The 25,312-nt window shown below is 54.3% G+C and overlaps 1 protein-coding gene across 4 annotated transcripts in view; it reads left to right on the top strand.

Moving 5' to 3' along the window:
• Positions 1 to 25,312, top strand: part of LOC147640514 (pentatricopeptide repeat-containing protein At4g18975, chloroplastic-like) — a 142,819-nt gene that overhangs the window by 20,594 nt on the left and 96,913 nt on the right. The window lies entirely within an intron of this gene.

The following is a 25,312-nucleotide window of genomic DNA, read 5'->3' on the forward strand; positions in this document are numbered from 1 at the left end:
AGGCTCAGTGCCTGGAAGCAACCCCCGAACAATAACCTTCCCCAGTAAGGCTCTACTCTGATCGACTGGATCTATAATGTCCAAGCCTCCCTGAGCCGGCGGAAGTGTAATAACTGCCCATGCAACCTTTGCCCGGGCTGGCTGACCGTCCTGCCCAGACCAAAGAAAGTTCCTGATCAGCCTCTGTATCTGGCTGATGCAAGAGCTCGAGAAGATCCAGCAAGACGTAATGTACCACATGGTCGCTAACAGCACCTGATTTGCCACCACCACCGTCCCAGCCAAGGATAGTCGAGCTGTACTCCAATACAAAAGCTTCTTCCGAATGCTCAGAAGAAGCGGGGCAATCTGCTGCTCAGGTGACAAATCTAGTCCAATCTGGCATCCCAAATACCGCACTGCTGTGCCAGGAGGAATCCATCTAAAACCGGGGTCCGGGCTCCATGCCGGAGTGGGAGCGCTACTGATCCAAAAGGCCACTGTCTTGCGCCAATTGATCAATGCTCTCGAAGCTGCACTAAAAACCTGGAGCGACTACTCTGCCCGAAGAAGATTGGCCTCTTGGCCATGCAAAAATAAGCCCGTGTCGCCTGCAAACTCAGCATCGAGCAGGTCCTCCCCCCGGACTGGGAGCTGGAGTCCTCTCAAACCAACCTCCTCTGCCGTCAAATACATGCTCATAGCCTCCGCAAAGAAGAGAAAAAGAAAAGGGGCGAGGGGACACCCCTAACGGACTGATCTGGTCAGCTCAAAACTTGGCCCCCATCCTCCTGCAATCAACACCTGGCTACGAGCTGTGGAATACAGAGCCGCCACCCCTCTAATCCAACCTGGCTCAAAGCCCAGGCGAAGCATAGTGCCCTCTAAGAAACCCCAATCGACTCTATCGTATGCCTTCTCAAAATCGAGAAGCATCACGACCAAGTCCTCACTAAGAAATCTAGCTCGGGCCGTCGCCTCCCAGAAGGGTGAAGATGTTGTCAAGGATACTGCGCTCCTTGACGAAACCTGTCTGGGTAGCATGAATCAACTCCCCCAGGAAGGGCTGGATCCTCAAACTCAAGGCCTTTGCTAAGACCTTGTAGACAGTATTGAGGATCGTAATAGGTCTCCAATGCCGAATATCATTTGATACTCCCTCCCCCTTGGGGATAAGAAAGACCAAGCCCTCTGAAAAGCTCTGTGGCATCAACCCAGTGTCCAAAACATACTGAAAGCCCCTGCAGAGGCTTGGCCCCAAAAGGTCCCAAAAGCGCATAAAAAAGGCAGGCGTCAGTCCATCCTCCCCTGGGCAACTATGTCGCGGCAGGACCCTCAAGGCCTCAGCAAGCTCAACCTCTGAAAGAGGCGCACCAAGAACTGTACGCATACGATCTGTGACCCTCCTCTGCACATGGGCCCACACAGTCTGTCTGCAAGCATCCCGATCCTCAGTGGCTGGCTCCGTTGAAAGCAGGTCTCTATAGAATCCAGTGGCAATGGCTCTGATCTCCCCGGGCTCAGTAGCTACCGATCCATCCGGCCTCCCAAGCTGACGGACTCCTGCTCGAGCATGGCGGGGTCTTGTAATCTCAAAAAACTCCCCAGTCACTCTATCACCAAGCTGCGTCCACTGAGAGGCCTGGCGACGATAGTAAAACTCATGTCTCTGCTCCTCTGCCTCTCTAACCTCCTGGCGTGCCTGGCTCAGCTGGGACGCCACCCACTCACATGCAGGCTGCTGCTCCTGAAGGCGCTGAAGCGAAGCAAGGCTGCGTCTCAGCCGATGCTCCCGCTCGCGAATCTCTCCCAGCCGTGTCAAAGCTGCAGCGTGCAGAAAAGAGCTAAGCTCGATGAGTCCCTGGGCACACTGGCCTGCTGCATCCTGGTCAGAGCACTGACTATCATGCCAGATCCTCTCAATGTCCTCAGCGAGACTAGGATCTGTAAGTACCCTCTCTGGGATCCTCAACTGCAAGCTGGGCTCCCGTGTCCTCTCCTCAAATGTCAAGATAACTGGCGCATGATCTGAAAATGAGGTGCCAGCGAGAATGCCGACGGAGCCCCCTCGCTCCCCTAACCAGTCGCCCAGATAAAAGTGATCAATCCGTGATAGATTAGTCCCTCCCTGCCGGCGATCCGACCGAGAGAAACTAAGACTGTCCTGAGAGCGGGAGAAGGCCCCATGCTGCCATGCATCAGTGATCCTCAGTGACATGCAAAACCGCTCCCAAGCTGCAAGCTCTGTGCCGTGCATTGTAACATGACTGCCTCCCACCCTATCGGCCGGGTCCTCAAGCATGTTGAAGTCTCCCCCGACACACCAATGTGCGGCCTCTGGCAATGCATCCGTAACCTGGGTCCAGAACTCTGCTCTGGCACTAGCATGGTTGGGCGCATAGACGTTGAGCACGCCCAATAGCTCATCATGCATCCTCAGAATGACATACTGTGCTCTACCAGGCACAATGATCCCTCGATCCACAATGGCCTGCCGCCATACATCTGCAATGACTATGCATTTTCCTCCCTGTCCACCCAAAGGACCAAACCTTGCAGACCAAAAGGAGTCCCATCTACCAGGCATCACCGAACCATATCTCCGGATCCTGCTCTCACCCAAGTGGTGCTCCTGCATCATCAAAATATCAATGCTGCCACCAACAGGCATCTCTGAAGCTCCTGCCTCAAGCAACCACGATAGCGTATAAAATGTGCTCCGCCAAGGCCCTGTACATTCCATGAGATGATCCTCATGGATGACCTGCTGAGGTGGATGCTGTCTCAGCCGTACGGCGGGCCTTCGCAAGCGGCTTGGATGGAGAGTAGTCCCCATCCGAGCGGCTGCGAATCTGCCCACCCGGTGTACTGCAAGAATCACGGATCAGGCGCCAGTGGCTGTGACCCATGGCGACTGCCTCCCGCTCAGACATAGCAACCTCGTGTATACATACATATCCAGGGTCGCGTGCTAAGTCTGCCACTATGCGAACGACCAAATGATGAATCCCTGAGGCATCCACACTCCCGAGATCCAAGAAAAAATGAGCCAACTCCCATAGTCGGCCTATCACATCTGTCACCTCCAGATCGCTCACATGGTGAGAAAACTCAACTGCCTGAGTCTTCAAGGTGCTAAGAGCGAGCTCTAGAGTCCACTCCCGGTCACATGGGCCACAGAGAGGGAACGAGAAGGCCACCGCTGAATCAAGTGCCTCCTCCCCGCGGGCCGGAGGTATCACTACATGAACTCGGATGGGTGTTGGCTCATGGGGGCCCTCTGCTCCAAAAAGCCGTGTGAAGGAGTAATCAAAAGCCTCCGAGCGCTGTCTAGTGCCGAGGCGACTCAGCCGACTGCGGATAGATGATATCCGTGAAGCCCAAATCGGCATGGTACGTCTCCTCTGTGGTGCTCGATCAAGATCGGTGCTCAGAGCCCTCCTGACTGCAGGTGAACGCCAGGCCAGGGGACTGCCAGGGCCTCCCGGGGAGCTGAGGCGGGCGGGGGGGAGGAGGGGGAGGTGGAGAAGGAGCCGCTGCCGAAACCGGAGCGGGGACGGGAGGCGGCGAAGGTGGAAGCGAGGCGGTAGGGGGGGATGGGGGTGGGGGGGGGGTGAAGGAGGGGGTGCTGGCATCTCCTGGTCCTGAGTCGTTGCAGGGGTCTCCTCCTGTAGGGGAGCAAAGTTGTTCCTCACGGGAACCCAGTGATGCTGAGATTGTGGCTGCTGCTGCATCGGTCTCTGGGCGTGCTGTTGTGGCTGTCTCCCTCGACGGCGCCCCTGTCCAGGCTGCCACTCCGAGGTCTCTGTGGCTTGAGCAGGTGTCCCGGAGGCTGCCTGCCGAGCCGCATTTGTGGGCGGGCCACCCGGGGCCTGCTGCTGCGGTGAGGGTCGGGGTCTCCTGCGAGGACAGGCCTTGGCCAGATGGCCGACCTGCCTGCAAATAAAGCACTAGTTCGGGAGCCCCGAGAACTCCACTCTGTGATCAATCCATCCCCTCCCTATCCGAGGTAGCTGAATGACCTTCGGAAGGGAGGAGATGTCAGGAACCAAAACTCTGACCGAAGGTAGCCCAGCTGCTCTGGCCACCACTGAAGCTGCTGTGGGGCCAGTCTCTAGCACCGAACCCACCAATGCTCCTAGCCTAGAAAGGAGCGGCAGGTACTCACGGCGGAGTCCAGGGAAGCAAACTGTAACATGGAAAAGGCGCTCTCCCTGCTCGGCCGCTGCTGGGTCAAAGCCATGCTGCCAAGCAAGGTTGGATCAAAACGTACGTACGGATCCAATCCGTACCGTACATCCATACCGTATGAGGATCCGTATGCGGTTTTTTTTTTTTTTTTTTTTGGGGTGGTTTGGCTGCGATAAACGTTTTTTTTTTTTTGGGGTTTCGTCTGCGATAGCGTCTGGACTCTGTACGGCGCACACCTTCCGGTAAGGGCCTCTACAGTCGCACGTTTTCCCCACCCTGTTTTGCCCACCCACCCTTGCTCAGGCCCCCAAGGCAGCAACATAACTCTCTCTCTCTCTCTCTCTCAGAGCCTTAGCCCACCCTCTGTGGACCGTGCATAGAGCTCTGAGCCTCTCTCTCCTTCAAGTCTCTCTCTCTCTCTCTCTCTCTCTCTCTCTCAGCTGAGCTGCCCACTAAATATTATGCATTGCATGATTGCTGAATCCTGATTGAAATTGTATGGCATTGTGCATTGAATTTGTCAGAGCAATCATGCATTGACTTGTGATTCTAATTTCTCACTTTTGAATTAGTAGGTTTTTGACCTTGTTGTGTCTCTATTTCGAAAGTTTTATATGTCAATGTGGACATGGACTGAAATTTTACGTAGGTGGCTGAAATTTCTGAGATTTTATGTATTTTTACCAATGGTACGTATTTTTACGTACCTTAAATTTTTTTTCCGTACCAAACAACGTACAGTACGTACGGATCCGTACAGTACATAACGTTTGGAACCACCTTGCTGCCAAGGTCTAAAGAATGCCCGAGCACCCCTGATGTCTAGGGGACTCATGGCTAGGACCTTGGCCACGCTCTGGGCAGTCTCGAACTCGATCTGGTAGTGACCACGGCTCAGTAGCTGAACGTCCAGGATCTTGCCCACATCTGCAAGAAGGCGAGCCTGGAGAAGATCCCGGATCTCCCCTCTTTTTTTTTTTCTTTTTTTTTTTGGGGGGGGGGGGAAAACGATCCTTCTATTAGTTAATGAGAAGACGCCATAAGGCTTCAAAGCTCACCTCACAAGGAGGGATAATATATACAGTGAACACCGGAGCTCCACCCCCGTGGCTGGCCGCTCTCTGGGGGGGGGCTACCTAGTAGTACATGCGGGAGGTGAGAAGAGCCAAACTGGAGGCCTGTAGTGCCAAGTGACATCCTCGCCCCTTGCGGTGAGGAAAGGGCCAGGCTGCCAAGTGCGGAGGAACGCCTTGCGGCGACCTCTCATGCGATCCGAGTCGCCCTGAAGTTTCCCCCAGTGTCCTCTCAAGGTGTGAATGATGTCCACCCAGAGAGCCTGTATGACCTCCGCCGATGGAGTCGCCTGGCGGTCTATGGCCTCCCTGCATCGGGCTCTCCATATGTGCCAAGCCGTCATGCTGCTGATCATCTCCCATCTGTGCCCGTCCCCCTCCTGGGAGACTGCCGAAGAGAAGTTTGGCGTCGGAACCACCGCCATCGCCCTGTCAGAGACCTGGATGGTCACACTGCCAGGGACGTCCTCGTATCCAAGGGACGGGCCGCTGTCCGTGGCCCAAGCCACCGCACCCCACGTCACCATCATCTCACCTGGCGAGCCTGCAAAAACCATCCTGAGAGCGCGCTGCCAGACCTGCTGTGCCTGTGGGCAATCCCATAAGCAGTGCCGCTGTGACTCCTGTGCATGGCCGCACCGAGGGCAGGACGCTGGGTGTCTGCCAAAAGCTAGCCAAGCCCCCACAGCCAGTCCTCTATGCGCTGTATGTAATATGCGGAAGCTTCGGAGAAGGATCGGTACTTCAAAACTCAGAAATCAGCACTCTTTTCGCGACGGAATTAACGCACAAACTGAAAGACGATGTGCAGAAAATAAAGAGAGAAGGGGGAGATGGAGAGGACACAGTATTGGGTCCCAATTACCCTCTGTAGGGCCCCCACCACGGATGGTGTATTTGCTTTATTAGAATGATGTAAATCTGAAAACAAATACAAAGTACTTGACCTTTTCTTGGCTGGAAAAACCTGCCCTTGACCTTCAGTCCTTCACCCCTTTGCTTTAGCAAGTTCTTGGCTTTCCTGGCCCTTGTTTGCTTGGAGCACTTGGTGAATTATGAGATGGATTCATGGATTATGGGCTGGGGTATTTATACTTCACATAGCATCCAGTCGGCCTGCTTCATGATGTCCCACGACTGTGTCTGATTTAATAAATGTTTTCACACTCAATTAACTGCTGTCCAGCCTGCGCAGCCTTCTGGGGCAGCATCCTGGCTGCTGGGCACCATGCGCATGGGTGTGGGACTGCCCCCACACCTGGCCGACTAGCTGGGTAGGGTATTAGACCCTGTCGGTTGCCTGTCCAGCAGCAGTACAGCTGGCCGACAGCCCCTCCAGCCCAAGCCATGGCTGGTGGGCAAAGCTTGGGCCCTCCTGGCCCCCTTGGGGGTGGTTCTACACCTCCCCCATGCCCACACTACAAATGCAAGTGCAAGTTTTTCTCACTGGGGTAGCCCTATGGGCTGGCCCCATCTCTACATGCAAACCTACATGCCTACAGAGGCCTGGCATCCAGTTGCAAACCAGATACACAGAACATCTGACATCATTCCAGAGGGAGACTCACAGCGCGGACTGGCACTGCTTCATGTGCAGGACAATGCACACTTGACCTTGGACTCATGTGCAGGACAATGCACACCTGACCTCGGACGACTGAGATGGATCCCTGGCTGACTCGTCCCGGACTGGGCTCACATGGGACCAATTCACCATCCCAGGTCCTGCACCTTCTGTACAGAAATGTCTACGTGGCATCCAAGTGCGGGATGCACGTGACATCCCCTTCTGCTTAACTTGACGGAAGCTGCATAGCCTCCAAATAATGCGTCAATAATGCCGGATAGTCTTCGAAAAATTTGTCGAGCCATACCGCTTCATGAGTTCCTCGGTCCTGAAATTTCGTGAGAAACTGTCGTAGTCTTCGGCCTGAGCCATGCTTGAAACGGTGCAGAAGGATCTGTTCTGGAACCATTACTTCTGCTTCATCAATGATGTCTGGTTCCGCTTCGTCTTTGACCTCTGAAGGGGGTGGACCTGCATATGGCTTTAACCAACTGACATGAAATACATCGTGCATAGTCCAACTCGGAGGTAGCTTTAACTGCATAGACACCTCATTAATCTTTTTCCGGATGGGAAATGGTCCGAAGCTCCTGAAAGACAACTTTGGGCATCGCTTGCCCACCTGCTTCAATCTTTGCTTCATAATCCGAAGATACACCCAATCCCCTTCCGAAAACTTCATGTCCCTTCGGTCTTTATTGGCCTGTCGAGTGTAGGCCTCTTGCGCTTTAGCCAATCTGTCTTTAACGGACTCTAGGATCTCCTGGTAAGACTCCGTCACTCTGTTCGCCTCCGGTACTGAAGACGAAGTCCTGGTTAACAACGACTGGAAAGGCCTTCCAAACGCTGCCTCATATGGAGTCCTGCCAATAGCTGAAGAAAAAGAGTCATTCAAAATAGCTTGAACTAAAGGCAGAAACGATTCCCACTTACCTTGCTGATCGTGGACATAACACTTCAGCACATCAAAGGCCAACTGGTTGTATATCTCTGTCTGGCCATCTGTCTGTGGGTGGAATGCATTGGAAAAATTCAACTTAGTACCAAAATTATCAAACAATGCCCTCAAAAAATGACTGGTAAACTTGGCATCTCGGTCTGACACTATGGTCCTAGGAATCCCACCAATCGGGTACCAATGCCGAATGAATAGCTGGGCAACATCCTCGGCGGTCACATTGGCCCTGCAAGGAATAAGCATAACAAATTTGCTGAACCTATCAACAATAGTTAAACACTGTGTATTACGCTTACTCGGACTGGGAGGCAGATTTGTGACAAAGTCCATCGAAATGTCCTGGAAAGGACCCTCAGGAATTGGCAAAGGCTGTAACAACCCTATCTTCTTTCCACGAGGAGCTTTCACCTTTTGACAAATGTCACAGCGTTGTACATATGTAAACACATCACGCCTCATCTTTGGCCAATAGTATTGCCGTTCTAATTTCTCCAGAGTCGAATTCATGCCCCTATGACCACCTGTAATGGCGTCATGGGCATCATGGAGAAGAGCTGCCCGGAATGATTTCATGACACATAGTCGGCCTTTGTAGAAACGCCACCCATCGCGTATCAGAAAATGGCATGGTCCTGTGGCATCCAATGCCTGTTCCCACTGCGTACCGAATTCCTCGGAATCCGCATACGTGTGCTTCGTGTCTTCTAGTCCTGTACCAACAAGGTCAAGTCTAGTGGTCTGAATCGCAGATACTTATCCCTTCCTGCTCAAAGCATCGGCCACTGGGTTGGCCTTTCCTGGAAGGTACTCAATCATACCACCGAACTGCTGGAATATCTGACTCCAGCGGTGTTGTCGATCACTCCACTGTGCACTTGGCATCGTCTGAATCCAGCGCAATGCCTGATGGTCAGTGCGAACCTCGAAGTCACGGCCATACAGGAAATGTTTCCAATGTTTCAAGGCATGTATAATTGCTAGGAGTTCACGATCATAGACTGAGTAGTTCTTTTCGGCGGGCAGTAACTTACGAGACATGTAAGCTACTGGATGACCATTCTGTTGCAATACACCTCCAATTGCGATGTTACTCGCATCGGTGATCACTTGAAATGGTTCGTCCCACGAGGCAAGGGCTAAACAAGGCGCTTCTGACAAAGCCACCTTGAGGTTCTGGAATGCCTCCAACGCTCGTGGAGTCATTCGAATCTTTTGCCTCCTTGTTTTCACTCCCTTTAGCAGATCGGTGAGGTCTGCCGAGAGATCATGTGGGTGGAATATGCCTGGCATATACCCACAAATGATCTAATGTCATAAGCGGTCTGAGGTACTTCCCAGTTAACAATCTCGGCCACTTTAGCCGGATCAAGTCGAATGCCTTCGGCGCTAATTATATATCCCAAGTAATGTACCTGGAACAGATAAAATTCTGACTTCTTTTCATTGACATAGAGCTCATTGCTTTCCAGCAACTTAAGGACTTTCTCCACATCAATGTCATGCTGCTCAACTGTAGCTGAAAATATGAGTATGTCGTCCAGAAATATGAACACACACACTCCAATCAACTCCCGGAAAATACGCATCATCATGCGGTTAAATGTAGCTGGGGCGTTCGTCAATCCAAATGGCATAACCACAAATTCATAGTGGGCCCGTTCTGTACGGAAGGCTGTCTTGGGGATGTCCCCCTCTACAATCCGTACCTGGTGGTACCCACTCTTTAAATCCAGTTTGGAGAACACCTTAGCTCCATTCAGCCTCTCGAGAATATAGTCAATTCGAGGCATCGGGAATCTGCTCTTGAGAGTCAGCTTGTTGAGTGCACGATAATCGACACACAACCGAGAAGACCCATCTTTCTTCTTGACAAACAAGATCGGTGCTGCAAATGGCGACACGCTGGGGCGGATGAAGCCAGCTTGCAACAATTCTTGGAGTTGGCGGTCCAACTCCGATTCCATTGCCTTAGAAAGGCGATACGGAAACTTGCTCGGGGGTTCCGAGCCTAGGAGGAGGTCAATCTTGTGATCCTCCGGTCTGGACGGGGGAAGCTAGGGAGGGAGACTGTCCCGAAGAAAAATCTTCTGGAACTTTTCATGGAGAACGGAGTACTTCTCGGAAGCACTGGCCACCGTCTGGGCTGTCTGGATGTAAATCATCGCACACTGTGCGCCTTTCCTGACTGCTCGCTTAGCCTGCAAGTGGCTTATGAGTGGAAAGTTTGGAATACCTGGCTCACACTTAATGGTCACAGGGGTGTTTGACACATTCCGATCGATCTGGAACGTGTGCTTGTCCCACTTGACATCAGGAAGGAACTTGTGAAACCACTGGATACCCAAAATTATGTCTGCTCCTACAAGAGGGGCAACCATAAAGTCACGCACAAACTCTATGCCCTGAATCACTAACTTAGCACCTAGAGCTTCATACTTGACACTCGTTGTCATACCGGTGCTAAAACCCTCAACTTGTTTGTCCACCGGAGTCAGCTCGAAACGGGCACGCCTAGCGGCCTCTTCCGTGATCACATCCTCCGTGTTGCCGCTGTCAAACAAGACGACGACTCTCTGGCCACCTATGTAGCCAAAGGACTTGAGCAATTCGTTGCGCTCATACTCCTGGTCATGGGCGCCCTTCTGCTTATCTTCGAGCTCCCGGCTAATAATTGCTCCAACTGAAGCACCGGGGGTTGAAGAACTAGGGGTAGCCGCTGGGGTCTGTGTGGGAGCTGTGCTCACCACGGAAGCTGTGGAGGCGGCGGCGGCCTTTGGAGGCTTCTTCGGACAATCCCGAGAAGTATGTCCTTTTGTGTGACAAAAGTAACATCTACCCTCCTTCCTGTACTGAGAAAGCTCCTCAGCACTCAACTTGCCACCTGTCTTGCTTGCCTCCGCTTTCTGGTCTGGAGTAAGCTTAGACGCATTGTTCGAGTTCTTGGAGCCAGAGGCTCCCGGGCTCTGTCCTGGGGAAGACCCCGTCTGGTTCTGGCTTTTGCCCCCCGAGGCGTTAGCCTTGGGAGAAGCCGGCTGGGAAGTCTTGGGCTTGCCACCATTGTGTTTCATTTCTGCACTCTGCGCAAGCGAGAGTGCGTCCTCAAAGGTGGCTGGCCTAAACATACGCACCTCCCATTGGATTTGTGTGTCCAGGCCATACAAAAACTGCCCTTTCTTGTCCGTATCAGATAAGCCTAATTGCAGACACAAGGTCGTAATTTTATTGGCAAACTGAAGGACTGGTTGCGCGTTCTGACGCGCTCCCCTGAACTCGTCTTCGAGTCGCTCAAGGTAGCGGGGCGGTAGAAACCGCTGCGTAAGGTCGCGGACGAACTCGTCCCACACATAAGCTGCCATACCTGCTCTGGTGTGGGCATGAGCCCACTGAGTCCACCAAGGAATGGCCTCACCTTCCAAATACCAACTGGCTAAGATCACTTTGTCAATATCTGTTTTCCTAACTGCGGCAAAGTAAGCTTCAAATTGATGTAACCATGAATACAGAGTAGTGGGATCGAGTTTACCATCATACTTACTGAAGTTCATTTTCTCGGGAAAATGATTCGAGGGCGCCGCCGGTGTCAATCTGGCGTCCAAAGCTCGGAGGTAACGCTCGTGTTCCACTCGTCGCATGGCGTCGTCTTCTCGTTGTCGAATCTCCAATGCACGCATCTGCATCTCAAGCAAGGAGCTTGGCTGCGGCTGTGACCCCTCGAGAGGGTCCTTGTGACGAGGATCTGGTATCTGGGGTACGGAAGGAGAGGGAGGAGGAGATGGAAAACGCGACGCCGGAGAGCGAGAACGCTCCTCCAGAGCCAAAATCCGCGTCTTCTGCTCAGCCAACTTGGTTGTCTGGTCTGCGATTGCTCGCATCATCTGCTGGAACATGTCTGTTACACTCAAGCCGGGTGCCCTAGCTGGGCTGCCTGGTGCACTCTGGTCCCATGGTTCTAGTTCTCTCTCGTCGCCAAAGCTCGCCATAGCGCGAAAATGCAATTCATTTCCGGAACGCAATCTGACCATCCACTATCTGTGTGGGAGACTTCCGGAGGCTTCCGGAGGCTAAAAACCAACCGTCCTTCGAGGGACAGGAGTCACTCCGAAAGGGGTAGTCTACCGGCACCTAAAAACCAACCACACGAGCGAAAAAATTTTCTGGTATTCTTTGCTGAATCTTTGTCCTTGAAGTGAGCTCTGAGACCACTGTAATATGCGGAAGCTTCGGAGAAGGATCGGTACTTCAAAACTCAGAAATCAGCACTCTTTTCGCGACGGAATTAACGCACAAACTGAAAGACGATGTGCAGAAAATAAAGAGAGAAGGGGGAGATGGAGAGGACACAGTATTGGGTCCCAATTACCCTCTGTAGGGCCCCCACCACGGATGGTGTATTTGCTTTATTAGAATGATGTAAATCTGAAAACAAATACAAAGTACTTGACCTTTTCTTGGCTGGAAAAACCTGCCCTTGACCTTCAGTCCTTCACCCCTTTGCTTTAGCAAGTTCTTGGCTGTCCTGGCCCTTGTTTGCTTGGAGCACTTGGTGAATTATGAGATGGATTCATGGATTATGGGCTGGGGTATTTATACTTCACATAGCATCCAGTCGGCCTGCTTCATGATGTCCCACGACTGTGTCTGATTTAATAAATGTTTTCACACTCAATTAACTGCTGTCCAGCCTGCGCAGCCTTCTGGGGCAGCATCCTGGCTGCTGGGCACCATGCGCATGGGTGTGGGACTGCCCCCACACCTGGCCGACTAGCTGGGTAGGGTATTAGACCCTGTCGGTTGCCTGTCCAGCAGCAGTACAGCTGGCCGACAGCCCCTCCAGCCCAAGCCATGGCTGGTGGGCAAAGCTTGGGCCCTCCTGGCCCCCTTGGGGGTGGTTCTACACCTCCCCCATGCCCACACTACAAATGCAAGTGCAAGTTCTTCTCACTGGGGTAGCCCTATGGGCTGGCCCCATCTCTACATGCAAACCTACATGCCTACAGAGGCCTGGCATCCAGTTGCAAACCAGATACACAGAACATCTGACATCATTCCAGAGGGAGACTCACAGCGCGGACTGGCACTGCTTCATGTGCAGGACAATGCACACCTGACCTTGGACTCATGTGCAGGACAATGCACACCTGACCTCGGACGACTGAGATGGATCCCTGGCTGACTCGTCCCGGACTGGGCTCACATGGGACCAATTCACCATCCCAGGTCCTGCACCTTCTGTACAAAAATGTCTACGTGGCATCCAAGTGCGGGATGCACGTGACACTGTAAGCCAGAGAAAAAGCGTCACCTTCCGGGGCCGGAAGCTGTCCCAAAGGCGCTGCCAGAAGTCCCTAACGAAGGCAGGGGAGAGCCCCTGTCGCCGCCAATGCTCGGCCGCCGCCGGGGTGCCCTCTATCCTGTGCCTCTGGATCCGCCGCCCCAGCCTCGCTGTGTACTGAAAAAAGGGGGTGCCTGGGCTGGTAGGGTCCGAATAGGGATCTCGCCAAAGCCACTCGCCTGGATCCCACTGAAGGTGAATAAGAGGCCTGCTGTCCCAAGCCCATAATCTCCAAGAATAGTCCTCCCCTATCGAGGCCGGTGAGGGGTCTACATGCCACTGTCTCTGATGAAAGCCGACCACCCGCACCCTCTGAAAGATACAACCCTGGAACTCATCCAAATCCAGTCGGGTCCTCTGAAGCTGGCCTCCCTCTCCCACCTCGAAGGTGAGTGGGGCGACTCTCTCTGCTGAGCCGCAGACCGCTAGAAGGATCTCATGCCGAGTAAAGACGCCCATCCACTGTGGAGGTGGAGGGTCCTGTACTGGAGTCCGCCACTCCCGGGGGATGGCCGCCTCAATGTCCTGCCTCATCAACTCTGCCCCTCATCCCGCTGAGTCTCCTCTCCTGAACCTCTAGAGGCAGCTGCTGCCCCTCATCCCGGGGGATCTCCCCTCTGCTGGGGCGAGTGTCGACTATACGGCAGATGGTGGAGTGTGCCTGGAGGCGTTCCACCTCTGCGGGGCTCGCTTCCTCTTCTGGTGAAAGAGAAAGTCTGATGGGAGTATCCTTAGGGGCGGGCGAGGGGGCTGCGGGAGAGTCCCTCTGAGGTGGGGCGAGAGGAGCCTCCATCAGTGTCTGAAGCTAAGTCGAAGGCGGAGCGAAAGCGGAGAGTCCTGCAAGAGCCGAGCTGCACACAAAGGGCGGAGGGGGAAGGTGGAAGGCAAAACCAGGGGCCGGAAAAATCAGAAAAAAAGGGGAGGCAGGGCGGCGTAGACAAAAAAAAACCCCCAAGGGGGGAAGCGGAAACAGCGCGCAACAGGGGGCGGGGGTACCGAGAGAAACTAAGACTGTCCTGAGAGCGGGAGACAGCCTCATGCTGCCATGCATCAGTGATCCTCAGTGTCATGCAAAATCGCTCCCAAGCTGCAAGCTCCGTGCCGTGCACTGTAACATGACTGCCTCCCACCCTATCGGCCGGGTCCTCAAGCATGTTGAAGTCTCCCTCGACACAGCAATGTGCGGCCTCTGGCAATGCATCCGTAACCTGGGTCCTGAACTCTGCTCTGGCACTAGCATGGTTGGGCGCATAGACATTGAGCACGCCAAAGAGCTCATCATGCATCCTCAGAATGACATACTGTGCTCTACCAGGCACAATGATCTCGCGATCCACAAGGGCCTGCCGCCATTCATCCGCAATGACCATACATACTCTTCCCTGCCCACCCAAGCGGCCAAACCCTGCAGACCAAAATGTGTCCTATCTACCACGCATCACCGAACCGTATCTCCGGATCCTGCTCTCACCCAAATGGTGCTCCTGCATCATCAGAATATAAATACTGCCCCCAACCAGGCATCTCTGAAGCTCTTGCGTTAGTCAACCACGATAACGTATATAGTGTGCGCCGCCAAGGCCCTGTACATTCCATGAGATGATCCTCATGGATGACCTGCTGAGGTGGAGGCTGTCTCAGCCGTACGGCGGGCCTTCGCAAGCGGCTTGGATGGAGAATAGTCCCCATCCGAGCGGCTACGAATCTGCCCACCCGGTGTGCTGCAAGAATCTCGGATCAAGCGCCAGTGGCTGTGTCCCAGGGCGACTGCCTCCCGCTCAGACAAAGCAACCTCGTGTATACATACATATCCAGGGTCGCGTGCTAAGTCTGCCACTATGCGAACCACCAGATGTCGAATCCCGAAGGCATCCACACTCCCGGTATCAAAGAAAAAATGAGCCAACTCCCATAGTCAGCCTATCACGTCTGTCACCTCCAGATCGCTGACATGGTGAGAAAACTCAACTGCCTGAGTCTTCAAAATGCTAAGAGCGAGATCCAGAGTCCACTCACGGTCGCTAGGGCCACAGAGAGGGAATGAGAAGACCACCGTTGAATCAAGTTCCTCCTCCCCTCGGGCCGGAGGTATCACTACATGAACTCTGATGGGTGCTGGCTCATGGGGGCCCTCCGCTCCAAAAAGCCGTGTGAAGGAGTAATCAAAAGCCTCCGAGCGCTGTCTAGTGTCGAGACGACTCAGCCGACTGCGGATAGAGGATATCCGTGAAGCTCGAATCGGCATGGTAAGTCTCCTCTACGGTGCTCGAGCAAGGTCGGTGCTCAGTGTCCGCCGGACTGTAGGTGAGCGCCAAGGAACTGCCAGGGCCTCCCGGGGAGCTGAGGCGAGGAGGGGGGGAGGAGGGGGGGGAGAAGGGGCCGCTGCCAAAACTGGAGCGGGAACGGGAGGAGGCGAAGGTGGAAGCAAGGCGGGAGTGGGGGAGGGGGGAGGGGGGGGGTGGGGACGAAGGAGGGGGTGCTGGCATCTCCTGGTCCTCGGTCGGCGCTGGGGTCTCCTCCTGGAGGGGAGCAAAGCTGTTCCTCACGGGAACCCAGTGACGCTGAGACTGTGGCTGCTGCTGCATCGGTCTCTGGGTGTGCTGCTGTGGCTGTCTCCCTCGACGGCGCCCCTCTCCAGGCTGCCACTCCGAGGTCTCTGTGGGCTGAGCAGGTGTCTCGGAGGGTGCTTGCCGAGCCGCATCTGTGGGTGGGCGGGCCATCGGGGGCCTGCCGCTGCGGTGAAGGTCGGGGTCTCCTATGAGGGCAGGCCTTGGCCATATGGCCGACCTGCCTGCAGATAAAACACTGGTTCGGGAGCCCCGAAAATTCCACTCTCTGATCAATCCATCCCCCCCTATCCTAGGTAGCTGAATGACCTTCGGAAGGGAGGAGATGTCAGGAACCAAAACTCTGACTAAAGGTAGCCTAGCTGCTCTGGCCACCACTGAAGCTGCTGTGGGGTGAGTCTCAAGCACCGAGCCCACCAATGCTCCTAGCCTAGAAAGGAGCAGAAGGTACTCACGGCGGAGTCCAGGAAAGCAAACTGTAACATGAAATAGGCGCTCTCCCTGCTCGGTCGCTGCTGGGTCAAAGCCATACTGCCAAGGTCTGAAGAATGCCCGAGCGCCCTTGATGTCAAGGGGACTCATGGCTAGGACCTGGGCCACGCTCTGGGCTGTCTCGAACTCAATCTGGTAGTGTCCACGGCCCAGTAACTGAACGTCCAGGATCTTGGCCACACCTGCAAGAAGGCGGGCCTGGAGAAGATCCCGGATCTCCCCTCTGCGCTGGGGCGAGTGCCGACTATACGGCAGATGGTGGAATGTGCCTGGAGGTGTTCCACCTCTGTGGCGAGGCTCGCTTCCTCTTCTGGCGAAAGAGAAAGCCTGATGGGGGTATCCTCAGGGGCGGGCGAGAGGGCTGCGGAAGAGTCCCTTTGAGGTGGGGCGGGAGGAGCCTCCATCAGAGTGTGAAGCTATGTCGAAGACAGAGCGAATGTGGAGAGTCCTGCAGGAACCGAGCTGCACACAAAGGGCGGAGGGGGAAGGCGGAAGGCAAAAAACCCCTAGGGGACGGAAAAAAGCAGAAAGAAGGGGAGGGGGGGGGTAAGGCGACGACGAAGAAAAAACCCGGGGGGGGGGGGGGGGGGGGGGGGCGAAACAATGCGAAAGGGGGGTGGGGGGGAAGAGAGGGCGGAGACTGGCGGAGGGAGGGCGGGGCGCTGAAGAAAAGAGGGGGGCGCGAAGGAGAGGAGCAGGGGGCGGCGGCGGGCGCTACAGCGTTGGGGCGGGGGGCGCAAGAAAACCGGGGGGGGGGGGGGGGGGGAACAGACGTGAGGGCGGGAAGGGGGGGGACGGCGTGCAGGCAGCAGCGCGAGGGGGGGGGGGCGGAAGCTTCAGGGAGCTCTTTTCCAGTTGCCAGGAACCCCGTTTTTCATGCTCGCACGAAGCATATAGAGGTCCACTACCATTTTGTCAGAGAAGGTTTTGGCAGGAGACGTTGACCTTGTTTATGTTAGCACACAGGATCAGGTCGCTGACATCTTCACCAAAGCATTGGGTACAGAGAAGCTCCGCACATTCAGGGCTTCGCTTGGTGTACATGAGATGGAGTTGAGCTCGAGGGGGAGTGTTAAGATATCGAGCTCATCTAGTGAGGCGGTGGACACAGGTGACCCGCCTGGGGAATAGGCCCACACTTATACCACTGGCATGGTTGGTGAGATCATGGGTGATATGCGGCCAGTGGGATAACAGGCTGTGTGGCAGCCATTCTAGAGACTGGCATAGTTATAGCGCTAGCTCATTTAGTTGGGTTCACACTATAGAGAACCCTAGTATGTATTTGGTTGAGTACCTTTTCATAGTGTGTACTCTTATCTTTGTATATGGTGTGTTGAGTGTTGTGTCAAGTAGAAGAAGATTTTCAGCCTCTCACCTTGTGTGTTCTTTTTTAGGGTTTTGTGAGTGTGCTTGCAAGAGCTCAAGCTCTCTTCTCCCCTGCATCTTTTCAAGAAGGCCCTCGTTAAAGGTCTTACAAAGGCCTAAAGAGGCCTTTTTTCCAGGTTGAACAGGTTGGCTGACAGGGCCAATTGACCTGGTCTTGTGGGGGGCCAGCATTGTATAAAGCCTTCACTACCCCTCCGTCAACAACATCAGTCATTCATCATCCAGCATTCGGCGCTCTGCCTCTGCCTTCATAATCTAGCAGCAATGCTCTGTCCCCATAGCTTCCATTAGATTCATCATCGAGGAGGACACCCCTGTATCGTCATCGACAGCATTCAGCGCGGCCTGCTCCTACGCGACCATCGTGCTCTGTGCTGCCCTCATGCAGACTTGCGTTTTACAGGTCCCGCTCAGAACCCATTCAGCAAGCAGCCCTGCGTTCGCAGCCCTCTACACCACTCGAAGTGCCACCGCAGTCCCTGACGCGAGCCTTCGTCCTCGACCTTACCCTTGCTCCGACTTCGTCCTTGCTTCATCGCCGGTCTACTTCCTCAGGGTTACTTCATCAGTGCCTCACACAAAGGCTCTTTTGTACTGGATTACATTCACCATTTTACATATATTCATTCATCCATTTCATGCTGTGTTGATTTTCTCTAATCCTTGCACATCAGGTTCTTTCATCCGTTTGCTCTCACAGACGTGGAATCTTACATATTACTATGGCTATGATCTAGGATTGTGTAGCAAGGTATTGACTGGTGGGGTTATACGAGTTCGACCCAATAGAGTGTTGATGCTGGCAGATTTCTACTTTACACCTTGTTACTTTGACACAGTGATGTATAATACTTGATTTTTTGGATAGTTCAGGCAATCAGAGTTTGATTGAGATAAGGCTCCTTCTCATGATGGTTGTCCTTAGTCTCTCAAGCAGCAGAGAGGATGTATCGGATCTTGGTGAGATGTTATATGCATTTGGACACCAAGAGACCACTTGGTTGGTCGGAATTACTTGTTATTACGCTGAGCATATAACTCTTGAGTGAATGTGTTATCAGATCGACCGTGATCATGATTGGGTGGCTAGTAAGGTGGTGGTGGCCAGTAGGACCTTGGGGGCTTGTGTAGCAAGGTATTGACTGGTGGGGTTATACGAGTTCGACCCAATAGAGTGTTGATGCTGGCAGATTTCTACTTTACACCTTGTTACTTTGACACAGTGACGTATAATACTTGATTTTTTGGATAGTTCAGGCAATCAGAGTTTGATTGAGATAAGGCTCCTTCTCATGATGGTTGTCCTTAGTCTCTCAAGCAGCAGAGAGGATGTATCGGATCTTGGTGAGATGTTATATGCATTTGGACACCAAGAGACCACTTGGTTGGTCGGAATTACTTGTTATTACGCTGAGCATATAACTCTTGAGTGAATGTGTTATCAGATCGACCGTGATCATGATTGGGTGGCTAGTAAGGTGGTGGTGGCCAGTAGGACCTTGGGGGCTTGTTACCGTAGGAAGGCGGCATTTGGGGGGGGGGGGGGTTGTGATTTGTGGTAAGGAGGGGGCAGTGGGTGTGAAGAGTATGAAGGAAGGAGGACTTTTCTTCACCGGTGTTGCGCCTTTCCGCGTCGAGATGAAACCCTTGTTTTCGCTAGTCAGCTATACGATTTCTAATCTAAGTAGGTGCCGAATGTCACCAATAACGGATAGTTGCATCCTCTCTCTCTCTCTCTCTCTCTCTCTCTCTCTCTCTCCCCCTATTTATCTATATATATATAGGTCATGTTTAGTACATGCTCTAGAAGCCTGGATTTCCTTCAGACTTTAGAACTTGAAGGTATGACTCTAGGAGCAGTCAGCCATGGTAAAGGGCTGATGACTTATTGTATTGTCATTGCATGGATGCGCATTGATATATATTGGCTCGGACTATAGAGGTTTTTTTTTGTTTTCCAAAAAAGATCCTTTCATTAGTTATATAAAAACGCCCGTAAGGCTACAAAAGATCCCCTCCTGCTCATGAGAAAACAGAGCAGAGAACCAAGCAAGGCAGCTAGGGAGACTCTCCCTAGGTACAGAGAAATACAAATATCAGTACACAGACTGAGGGGCTATATCATACAATAGGAGGGGAGAAAAGCCAAACAGGTGGCCTGTAGTGCCAGCGGGGGGAGCCCGCGTGTAGGGTATAGAAGGGGCAGCTGCGCCAACTGGTGTGGAAGGCCTGGCGTCGCAAGATCACCTCATCCGAGTCGCCCCGGATGCGGTCATACTGTCCTCGCAGAGTGTGGATCAACTCCTGCCAAATCCCCTGAACAGTCTCTTCTGGTGGCTCCAGTCTCCCCTCAAAGGCCCTGAAACACCGGGCTCTCCAGGTGAACCATATGGTGAGGCTGCTGAGGAGCTCCCATCGTAGATCCCTCTCCTGTGTCCAGCCGGCGGACGAGAAATCCGGTGAAGGAACCAGGCGAGGCTGGCCCCTAATGAATCTGATGGCCTTGCTGTCCTGCTTCGTCTCATAGCCCATAGCAGGCCCTGACGAAGTCGACCAAGCAGCGGCACCCCACGTATACATACCCTCTGGAGAGAGGGGGGCCAAAATGCGCAGCATCCGTAGCCAAATCTGCTGCGCCTGAGGACAGTCCCATAGGCAATGTCTCTGTGTCTCCATAGGGTGGCCGCATCGGATGCAGGCCGCCGGAAGACCACTGTAGACAAGCCAGGTTCCAACTGCAGAGCCCCTGTGGGCGACAAGCCACTGGAAAGTCGAGATCCTGCGTGCCTGTCGACTAGCCCAGAGCCTGGTCCAAAAATCCTCCAGGAACTCGTGTGAGAGTCCCTGTAGCCGCCAATGCTCCGATGCAGCTGGAGAGACCATCCTCCTCGCCGTCAAAATATGTCGTCCCAACCGAACAGTATACTGGAAAAAGGTGATCTCTGTGGCCTCGGGGGATGCATAAGGATCATGCCACTCGTACTCGCCAGGGTCCCAGTGGAGCCGGGCCAAAGGGCGCACTGCATAAGCCCGTATGCGCTAATCAGAGTCCACATCTGCAGGGTCTGGGTCAATATGCCACTTCCGAGAAGCGGCGGCCACTACCTGTATCCTCTGAAAAATGCACTCTGCAACCAAAGGCGACTCCACCTCCACTCTCTGAAGTCTGCCCTCATCCTGGATCTCATAGTAGAGGCATCTACCATCCTCAGTGCAAGCTCTGACAGCAATCAGGATCTCCAACTGTGTAAAGGCTCCCATCCACCGTGGGGCCACTGGCTCGGGAGGCGTGAACCACTCCTCTGTGAGTGCCTCTTGAATGTTATCCCTCATAATCAGTCCCCCTCTGAAGTGACTCAGCCTCTCCACCTGGATCTCCTCTGGGAGACTGCAGAAGGCCTGCCAGTCTCCAAAACTACGTGCTGGGCCGCCTGCCGCCAATGGTCCCCAGGCTAGACGAGGCCGAGAACCCAGCATATGACCCTGCTCTGTGCGAACCGCTGGGCTCCAGATGAGCGGCTATCTGGCCCGCTCCTCATCACAAGAAGGAGGTCTCTGAGAGAGTCCCGGTCTCAGCAACTCCCAAGCTCGGAGGATGCTCAAGGCAAATCTGTCCTCCCATCCTCTACTGAGGCCTCTCCTCCTCATCTCTATGAAGATCCATCGTATCTCTGGTGCCCAAGTGCCCCTGCTGGAGGAGCCCGAGCTTGCAGCCGCTACAAAAGAAGCTCTTTCCAAGGCTCAGCGCCTGGAAGTAGCCCCCGAACAATAAGCTTCCCCAATAAGGCTCTACTCTGATCAACTGGATCTATAATGCCCAAGCCCCCCCGGGCCAGCGGAAGTGTAATAACTGCCCAAGCGACCTTAGCCCGGGCTGACTGACCGTCCCGCCCAGACCAAAGAAAGTTCCTGATCAGCCTCTGTACACCTGGCTGATGCAAGAGCTCGAGAAGATCCAGCAAGACGTGATGTACCACATGGTCGCTAAAAGCACCTGATTTGCCACCACCACCACCCTCCCGGCCAAGGATAGCCGAGCTGTACTCCAATACAAAAGCTTCTTCCGAATGCTCAGAAGAAGCGGGGCAATCTGCTGCTCAGGTGACAAATCTAGTCCAATCTGGCATCCCAAATACCGCACTGCTGTGCCAGGAGGAATCCATGTAAAACCCGGGTCTGGGCTCCATGCCGGAGTGGGAGCGCTACTGATCCAAAAGGCCACTGTCTTGCGCCAATTGATCAATGCTCCCGAAGCTGCACTAAAAACCTGAAGCGACTGCTCTGCCCGCTGAAGATTGGCCTCTTGGCCATGCAAAAATAAACCCGTGTCATCAGCAAACTCAGCATCGAGCAGGTCCTCCCCCCGGACTGGGAGCTGGAGTCCTCTCAAACCAACCTCCTCTGCCGTCAGATACATGCTCATAGCCTCAGCAAAGAAGAGAAAAAGAAACGGGGCGAGAGGACACCCCTGACGGACTGATCTGGTCAACTCAAAACTCGGCCCCCGTCCGCCTGCCATCAGCACCTGGCTACGAGCTGTGGAATAAAGAGCCGCCACTCCTCGAATCCAAATTGGCTCAAAGCCCAGGTGAAGCATCGTGCCCTCTAAGAAACTCCAATCGACTCGATCGTATGCCTTCTCAAAATCGAGAAGCATCACGACCAGGTCCTCACCGAGAAATCTATCTCGGGCCGTCGCCTCCCAGAAGTGAAAATGTTGTCAAGGATACTACGCTCCTTGACGAATCCTGTCTGGGTAGCATGAATCAACTCCCCCCGGAAGGGCTGGATCCTCAAACTCAAGGCCTTTGCTAAGACCTTGTAGATAGTATTGAGGATCGTAATAGGTCTCCAATGCCGAATATCATCTGATACTCCCTCCCCCCTTGGGGATAAGAAAGATCAAGCCCTCTGAAAAGCTCTGTGGCATCAACCCAGTGTCCAAAACCTACTGAAAGCCCCTGCGGAGGCCTGGCCCCAAAAGGTCCCAATAGCGCATAAAAAAAGGCAGGCGTCAATTCGTCCTCCCCAGGGCAACTGTGGCGCGGAAGGACACTCTCAAGGCCTCAGCAAGCTCAACCTCTGAAAGGGGCTCACCCAGAACTGTACGCATACGATCTGTGACCCTCCTCTGCACATGGGCCCACACAGTCTGTCTGCAAGCATCCCGAGCCTCAGTGGCTGGCTCCGCTGAAAGCAGGTCTCTATAGAACTCAGTGGCAATGGCTCTGATCTCCTCGGGCTTAGTGGCTACCGATCCGTCCTGCCTCCTGAGCTGGCGGACTCCTGCTCGAGCATGGCGAGGTCCAGTAATCTCAAAAAACTCCCCTGTCACTCTATCACCAAGCTGTGTCCACTGAGAGGCCTGGCGGTGATAGTAAAACTCATGCCTCTGCTCCTCTGCCTCTCTAACCTCCTGGCATGCCTGGCTCAGCTGGGACGCCACCCACTCACATGTAGGCTGCTGCTCCTGAAGGCACTGAAGCGAAGCAAGGCTACGTCTCAACCGCTGCTCCCGCTCGCGTCTCTCCCAGCCGTGTCAAGGCTGCCGCGTGCAAAAAAGAGCTGAGCTCGATGAGTCCTTGGACACACTGGCCTGCTGCATCCTGGTCAGAGCTCTGGCTATCATGCCATATCCTCTCAATGTCCTCAGCGAGACTAGGATCTGTAAGTATCCTCTCTGTGATCCTCAACTGCAAGCTGGTCTCCCGTGTCCTCTCCTCAAGTGTCAAAATAATTGGCGCATGGTCTGAAAAAGAGGTGCCAGCGAGAATGCCAACGGAGCCCCCTCGCTCCCCTAACCTATCGCCCACATAGAAGCGATCAATCCGTGATAGATTAGTCCCTCCTTGCCGGCGATCGGACCGAGAGAAACTAAGACTGTCTTGAGAGTGGGAGAAAGCCTCATGTTGCCGTGCATCAGTGATCCTCAGTGTCATGCAAAATCGCTCCCAAGCTGCAAGCTCCGTGCCGTGCACTGTAACAACATGACTGCCTCCCACCCTATCGGCCGGGTCCTCAAGCATGTTGAAGTCTCCCCCGACACACCAATGTGCGGCCTCTGGCAACGCATCCGTAACCTGGGTCCAGAACTCTGCTCTGGCACTAGCATGGTTGGGCGCATAGACATTGAGCACGCCAAAGAGCGCATCATGTATCCTCAGAATGACATACTGTGCTCTACCAGGCACAATGATCCGACGATCCACAATGGCCTGCCGCCATACATCCACAATGACCATACATACTCCTCCCTGCCCACCCAAGGGGCCAAACCCTGCAGACCAAAAGGTGTCCCATCTACCAGGCATCACCGAACCGTATCTCCGGATCCTGCTCTCCATGATTATAATGAATTTCTTTCAATTAATCGGCTGCATCATCAAAATGTCAATACTGCTCCCAACCAGGCATCTCTGAAGCTCCTGCCTCAAGCAACCACGGTAACGTATATAGTGTGCGCCGCCAAGGCCCTGTACATTCCATGAGATGATCCTCATGGATGACCTGCTGAGGTGGAGGCTGTCTCAGCTGTACGGCGGGCCTTCGCAAGCGGCTTGGATGGAGAATAGTCCCCATCCGAGCGGCTACGAATCTGCCCACCCGGTGTGGTGCAAGAATCTCGGACCAGGCGCCAGTGGCTGTGTTCCATGGCGATTGCCTCCCGCTGAGACAGAGCAACCTCGTGTATGCATACATATCCAGGGTCGCGTGCTAAGTCTGCCACTATGCGAACCACCAAATGTCAAATCCCGGAGGCATCAACACTCCCGGGATCAAAGAAAAAATGAGGTCGGCCTATCACATTTGTCACCTCCAGATCGCTCACATGGTGGGAAAACTCAACTGCCTGAGTCTTCATAGTGCTAAGAGCGAGATCCATAGTCCACTCTCGGTCGCTAGGGCCACAGAGAGGGAATGAGAAGGCCACCGCTGAATCAAGTGCCTCCTCCCCTCGGGCCGGAGGCATCACTACATGCACTCTGATGGGTGCTGGCTCATGGGGGTCCTCTGCTCCAAAAAGCCGTGTGAAGGAATAATCAAAAGCCTCCGAGCGTTGTCTAGTGTCGAGACGACTCAGCCGACTGCGGATAGAGGATATCCGTGACGCCCGAATCGGCATGGTAAGTCTCCTCTGCGGTGCTCGAGCAAGGTCGGTGCTCAGTGTCCGCCGGACTGCAAGTGAGCGCCAGGGAACTGCCAGGGCCTCCCGAGGAGCTGAGGCGAGCGGGGGGGGAGGAGGGGGGGGAGAAGGGGGTGGAGAAGGAGCCGCTGCCAAAACCGGAGCGGGGACGGGAGAAGGCGAAGGTGGAAGCGAGGCGGGAGGGGCGGGTGGGGGCGAAGGAGGGGGTGCTGGCATCTCCTGGTCCTCAGTCGGCGCTAGGGTCTCCTCCTGTAGGGGAGCAAAGTCGTTCCTCACGGGAACCCAGTGATGCTGAGACTGTGGCTTTTGCTGCATCGGTCTCTGGGCGTGCTGCTGGGGCTGTCTCCCTCGACGGCGCCCCTGACCAGGCTGCCAGTCCGAGGTCTCCGTGGGCTGAGTAGGTGTCCCGGAGGGTGCCTGCCGAGCCGCATCTGTGGGCGGGCCATCGGGGGCCTGCTGCTGCGGTGAAGGTCTGGTCTCTTGCGAGGGCAGGCCTTGGCCAGGTGGCCGACCTGCCTGCAAATAAAGCACTGGTTCGGGAGCCCTGAAAACTCCACTCTCTAATCAATCCACCCCCCCCCCCCCCCCCCTATCCTAGGTAGCTGAATGACCTTCGGAAG

The sequence above is a fragment of the Cibotium barometz genome, chromosome 3 (genome assembly GCF_041138505.1).
Source record: "Cibotium barometz isolate CiBa-2024 chromosome 3, ASM4113850v1, whole genome shotgun sequence".
In the NCBI taxonomy this organism is placed as follows: domain Eukaryota; kingdom Viridiplantae; phylum Streptophyta; class Polypodiopsida; order Cyatheales; family Cibotiaceae; genus Cibotium; species Cibotium barometz.